The sequence below is a fragment of the Haplochromis burtoni genome, unplaced genomic scaffold (assembly GCF_018398535.1).
Source record: "Haplochromis burtoni strain Fernald_Lab_line unplaced genomic scaffold, NCSU_Asbu1 Contig_2298, whole genome shotgun sequence".
Classification (NCBI taxonomy): domain Eukaryota; kingdom Metazoa; phylum Chordata; class Actinopteri; order Cichliformes; family Cichlidae; genus Haplochromis; species Haplochromis burtoni.
The window spans coordinates 2,106-8,988 of NW_024584659.1; the positions used below are offsets into that span (position 1 = coordinate 2,106).

Sequence of the window (6,883 nt, forward strand, 5' to 3'; positions counted from 1 at the left end):
CTGGTTCCTGTGAAAAACCATCATGGACATTTAAACAATTCCTGCAGCATCACGTGGCACAAACACTTTGTGTTCCTGTCATCTGCAAGCAACAGGAAGTTAATTAATAACAGCGGGATGGAGACGTGACTGTGAGGTGTAAACCAGATAAACTGACAGTTACAGCTGAGCCTGTGTGTCCTTGGAGACACTGCTCTGCTACAGAGATGCATTTTAGAAACCAGGAAACATCAAGATCAGTTTAAATCAAGAGTTCATGTTGCTAACAGCTCACCTCTCTGCAGCAGACACAGGCTGGGATTTAAAATTAATGGGAAGATCTTTAGACCGGTCACTCTGTAAGGACACAGAGCTGGGTGGAGGTCCAGGTTTGAGTCTCTGATGGATCCTGAAAAAGTTATAAATCTTCAGTAAAATTCTCATCACATATCAGCTGATATTATTGGTGTTAGCTTACCTTTTCTCAGCTGACTGTCTTTGCTCAAATCTCTTAATGACATCTTTGACTGAGTACTTTAAGGACACAGAGCTGGGTGGAGGTCCAGGCTGGTTCCTGTGAATAATGATGGAGCAGTGATGTGAGTGCTGAGCTGTGACATGGAGAAGAGTCATGGACAGTTAGAGATGGTCATCTCACCTCTGAGCTTTGGTCTGGCTCTCATGTTCCCCACACAGAGTGCTTTTAGAGGGAGGGACTCCCTCCTCTCTGTCCTCACACTGATCCATGCTGCTCAATTCAGCTCACACACACTTTCTACCTGCAGAGGAAACACAAATCATTCATGTGCACATCAACTGAGAGCTGCAGAGGTCGTGTCTGATGTGTTGGACTAACATCCATCTGAGACGCAGCTTTCATCAGTTCACTACAAAAAGTGTCACAGAGCCCAGTTCAGCCTCCAAATCCTCCATTACTGTAGTCCTACAAAGCAGCAGGTCAAACATGGCTGCAGAGAGCAGCTTTATGTCAGTAACCATGTCCAGGACCGAGCTGACTGCTTACAGAGTTCATACTCTAACTGCTAGCTAAGCTAACTCATGTTAAAGGTCAAAGAAATGAGGTGATGCTGCTGGGAGTTACGTCACAGACTAGCAGAATTTAGTTATTCAGCATAATATTTAATCCTTATTATCTGCTCCTCTCACCTCTGTTTACATCTGAAAACAAGAAAATTTAGCCAACAGATTATTGACTTTATTTATTTATTAACCGTGCTGACACCTGCTGGCAGAAAATATTACGCCCCTCCCGTGTTTTAAATGCACTTTAGAACAGCACACAGCAACACCAAATAAGAGAGGTATGGGGTCTTCACACACCCCCATTCTCTGTTCGCCATCGGGGCAGGGGGCTGGGAGGAGGAGTTGGCCATCTCGTTGAGGTCTGGGATGCTTGGCCTCCCTGCTACTGCAGGACCAGGTCTGCGTGTCTCCACCCCAGGAAAAAGGGCAACATCTCCTGGGTCTAGAGGCAGATTGGGCCTCTGGGGGCGAAGGTACATGGACCTGGGGGATAGAGTATGTTTGGGGAGTGTGTGGCACTGTTCATTTCTGTTTGTCTCCACATTGGGCATTGTATATGTGTGCATGAGGGTGGGAATGCATGCTTGTATCTGTGTTTGCCTGTTTGTCTATGTCTGTGTATCAGGTCGGGTCTTAGACTCCACCTCTCTGGGAACATCTCAGGCACTCCCAGGTGTGGGGCCCTATCTCCCCCCACCACACTCCCTGCTGGTGGCTGATGCCCTCTTCCGTCGGTGCCTTGGTGGTTCTCAGCATCCTGGGCTGCTGGCTTGACAGGGCCTGGCACCCGTGGCTCGGTTGGGCCCCTTCCCAGGGGTGGGGGTCCCTCCATCCTCCCTGGCATGGCTAGCTGCCGGCAGAGCCAGCGGGCACGTAACCACAGCTCCCTGTGGCTTCTGCACCGTGGCTGCTGGGTGACCCCTAAGCTCTTGTCAGCTCTTTCTGGGAGGGTGGCGCAGCTGCCCCTCTGGTGGTCCTCCTTGGGCTCTCGTGCTCTGGATTTCTGGGGCCCTGGGGGGCCTATGGTTCCCCACACCCTCTAGTAGATAGCTTTACTGAGAAACCGTTTGAATACAAGCGCGCTCATCCACACAGGTGTGGGCACACAGACACAAACTATACCTTTCTTGGCTGCGACCTCAGAGCATATTGTGTGCTGTCGGTCTTGCGTGTTGCCCAATAACATTTCATATTTAGTATTACTTTAGTACATTTAGTTTCTTATACTTATGAAGGTTGTTGCTGTGGTCTCCGTACTGAGTTGCTCTCTTTTTGCTTGTTTTCTTTTTTTTCTTTCAACAGGTGATCCAGCAGATTTTTTATTCTTTGCCTTCCCTTCTCACCTGTCCTCTCTTCCCTTTGGTTTTCTTTCTCTCTCTCCTTTTCTTCTTTCTCTTCCTCCCCAGTCATGTCTGTCCCGTTTTGTAAAACTGTAAAATAAATAAATTCATAATATAATAAATAGGTCAATCAATGTGACCAATATGGCAAGGCCATGAATGATCCACTTGGTATAAATAAATCCGTTGGCATCTTTCTTGGCCTTCAGACAAGTAATTCTGATGGCTACAGATCAAACGGAAAACAAAAAACCCCACCAATTATTCAACAGCTTTACTTCCTGATCTAGGATTCAAAGAGGATCAGCAGAGTTAACGTGCTGCAGAGTTGGACAGCTGCAGTCAGAGAAACAGATGCAGAGACAGAGGAACATTGTGTGACTGAAGAAGATTCAGCTTTCTTCTTCAAACTCTGTACAGACACAGGAGACAGCAGCATCATGTGGTGCTTTCATGTTCCTGTTAAACACAGTTACAGTTTTAATAGGATGGTTTACTGAAACTGTTTGAAAACACATCTTTGTTACCAGCTACCTGCTTGGTACTTTTTTCTGTACTGTGTGTGTCATTGAAAGTCAGATCTGAAGTTCTTTTATTTTGGGACTAAACAGGTTGGACAGGAAATCAGAATCAGACCAATCAGACACAAACCTGAAGACCCACAGAGCTGAAAGCAAAGCTGTGTCTGTACATCTGCCTGTTTAAGCACAGGAAGTAGTTTCTAGTTTCATCTAGTTTGTCAACTTCCTGTGTGTGTTCATGTGACTGTTAGTGACTGAGAGAGGTGTTAAAAACAGGAAGTGGGGTTGCTAAGCGGTTGCACAGACTGGGATGAGGACCTTTGGCCTGAGCAGGAAGAACAGCCTGAGGTTTCTATGGTTTATAATCCGGAGAAACTCTGCCTGTGTAAAAATAACAGCATTATCTGCACACAGCTGGTTATTGATGTTCTGACAGACATTTGGTAAATCATGAATGTAAAGAGAAAAGAAAATTGGTCCCAGTATGGAACCTCAGGGTACTCCAACTTTACAATGAAGGCAAGGAGATTTAATACAGAGTCCATTTGAAAACATGCAAACTGAATCATAACAGAGTCTTTTTTTCCTTCAAACATTCAGGACAACAAACGTATCTGTAAAAAGCAGCTGAAACTTCCAGAAACTGAAGAAAAACAACACTCAACTCAAAGCTTCAAGAAACTAAACTATGAACCCTGAGTCTGTTGCCATCTTTTATACAGACTATAGATCATCTACAGTGGAAATAAGTATTTACACCTGCTTAGAGACATTTAATGTTAACCAACACACACACAATCCTTAAAAAGAGGAAGAGTTTTTAACACTCGGCCTCGTTGGTCCAGCGGTGAGTCCGTTACCGTGAGCTATGGATTCAGGATATACAGATTTGTGCTGTTTGTGCTGGAACTAAGCTGCACACAGCTGATGTTAGCCAGGAAAACATTACACACTGCTTCACTTACCTTCACATGGAGACGATCAGCATCTGTCACAAACACCAAGTTCAGGAAAGAGGAACTTTGAAGAGGAAGGAAACACCCAGAGAGGCGTCCACAGACCAACATCCCAGCTGTGGTGTGTGGTAACTTCTGAGGAAAGGCAAACTGTGATGATGCTCACCCCGCCCCCAATACACTCACAAAAATATACATCCTGCTCTACTATTGAGCAATTTATCAAGAAAGTGGATCTGACTAAAACAGCATTAGTGCTGCCTGTCTGCTCTCTACATGTACGTCTTCACCTTCCCCTAACTCGTTTGGCTCTCGGCGAAGGCAGTCGCACTTTTTCTCCTCTCCTCCTTCCCCTTATCTTCCCTGCTTAGCCTCTTGTGTCCTTGTCTTGTCTCGTGTGCATTACTTTCCCTGGAACAGTCTCTCACAGTCTGTTCTCTAAAACCTAAAAGAATTATGGATTTGATCAACTGGTCTCTGAATGCTATTGACACCCTTTTCTCAACGAGAAGTCTGGGCTCGGGAGACGAGTGCCCTGAGGGACTTTCCCTGCCGGATACACGATGGACGGGTGGCAGAAATGGAGGATCGTGTGCCTGGCGGGACTGCAACAGGAATCGCAGCAGGTTTAGCTGTGCAACATGTCAGAAATTCACCTGTACCAAATGCAGGGATGATGGACACTGGATCTGCAAACGCTGTAAAGTCTGAAACACTTTGAAATAAAACAGACTTGTGTATCCATATATTGTGAATGTGTGTCTTTTATATGTAGGTTGTAAAACAGAGGTTTTGTCACGGTCTGGCTGGCAGACCGTGGGGATGTGGGGAAAGGAGGACCCAAAACGCAGACTCTGCGATGCAAACAGTGCTCTTTATTTACAGTGAAAAGCTGTAAACACAATAACTCCTCGTTGCTCCCTCGAACCCCGTGTGCGCGCTTCCCATGGCTCGTGCTCCCCGCTGTTGTGTTTCCGCACTCCGCGTGCGTGCTGCCTTTCTGGACCACTCTTCCTCCTGCAGGGAAACCATAGAGCAGCCGTCAACACTAACCCTCGGCGGGCATATACGACACAGCACAGACATAATGCTGACACACTGACTTGGTACAATAACTCAATGATCCCGCACCGGTGGGAGCTCCAACTCTCTCCTAAGTAGCTCCCCCGACGAGCCCTGATCACCAACAGGTGTGGCAGGAACTTCAGGTGTGGCCAGTCCTTCCGCAGGGCCACACCCATCAGGCCTGCAGGTGGCTGTGCTCCATCCTCCAGCCACACCCGCAGACATACACACCCACACCCTGCCTATACATACGAGTGGGACACAGACTTGTGCAGAAAAACACACACATCACCAAATAATAATAATAATACAACAACAACAGTCAAAACTGCTCACGGACCCCGAGTCCTCCAGAGAACAACAATGATGCTCAATTCGGTCTAATCCCAAAAAGGTTGATTCTGTTCATCTGGACGTTTTCAGTGAGAAACGTTTGCTCATCATCAGGTGACTTCTTCAGTCTCAGCTGACTGCAGCTTTACAATCTTACAACAGACATTTGTACATGACTGAAAGCAGCAGCACCTGATATATATGATACTAATATAATACATATACATATATAATCCATACTAATGATGAAGGAACTGAGCTCACAGTCCATTGTTCATTCAGTGAACTACTCAGTTTATTTTGGGCCTCAGAAATGCTCACTCTGTTTGTACATCACTGTCAGCAATAGACTCATTCTGCTGTGTGGACAGGAACACATGTGACATCACTTCCTGTTTGTTTGTGACTGAAGAGGAAGAAGTTTACAAGGAATCATTTAGAAGAGTTTCAAACATCAACTGATTGAATCCATGAATCTGAAAACGTGTTTGTGAGTGAAAGAGACAGACATGTACAGACTGAACTATAACAGTTGTCATGGTTCGGATTTTGAGGAAGAGACTACGACTGGGATATAGTTTGGGTCAGCACAGATCATTTATTAAAACACACATTACAGTGTGGGAAGAGCCGGACTTCTTCTTCGTTTGCACAAAGACAGAAAGCTTTATAGTCATTATGACGTCACACAGTTAGACCTTACTGGCAATGATAACAGTTCCTCGCACTCAAAAAGTTCTCCTTATATGGACATCAACTGCTACTTTAGAGAAAAACAAGTGTGTATTACATTGTGCACTTTGTGATAGTGTAGCTCTCAGAGAGACTGTCCTAAGACGACCTTTCTGTTCTTATTAAGTGTGTATGTGAACGTGCGTGTTTTACATAACTCTGTATGTGCATGTTTGTGTAAGCCTGCAAGTGACTGCAGGAGGCCCAACTGGACCCTCTAGCTCGAGAGGTGCTTTCGCCACATGATAGAGTATTACATCTAGAATGGGTTTTATCCTACGTGCTCTGAAATAAACAATAAATGATACATGATAAACTGAAGATAAGTAATACAGACTAATGAAGTAATGATGAAATAATGACAGTGCCTGTAAATGATAACCAAGTAACAGTAAAATAACAGGTTTTCTCGATAGTTACTTTTTGTGAACATTTGTTGCAGCATTTAAAAATACATCATTTATTTTCAAACTTTTATTTGATTTAGAGCATCATATTTGACCAACGTAAATGTTTTAATTTCATATAAAATAACTGAAACAGTGAACTAAATATCTGAAATCTTTCCTTCCTTAAAAGTTATAATCCTACTTAAGTTATAGTGCAAACGCTTAAGCAACAAATATACTTGATGCTAATTAATTAATATTTCCCTTTGATGTTGCAACTATGCGGTCACTTCTGTCTTTAAACAAAATAATATTTTCCAGTTACAGAAATCATAAAGTCCAAACTAAAGTGCTACTGTTGCTATATGCATTTTATATAAATCATGGATGATGGTCCTGACATGAAGGAAGAGAAAGTTACAGGTTGCATCCTTTGACTTTGTCTCCGTGCCTTTGGGCGATTTTCAGAAGGACAGATGTTTCTGTTCAATTCTTAAATCAATTTTTTCAAACACAAACACTAT

The 6,883-nt window shown here is 44.2% G+C and overlaps 1 long non-coding RNA gene across 1 annotated transcript; it reads right to left on the reverse strand.

Annotated features, from left to right (window-relative positions):
• Window positions 1–5,813: 5,813 nt before the first annotated feature.
• On the reverse strand, window positions 5,814–6,373 carry LOC121813704. The gene is made up of 2 exons (XR_006053834.1): window positions 6,228–6,373; window positions 5,814–6,185 (listed from the first exon to the last, which is right to left on the reverse strand). It is a non-coding gene; the product is annotated as an uncharacterized LOC121813704 (long non-coding RNA).
• Window positions 6,374–6,883: the final 510 nt, after the last annotated feature.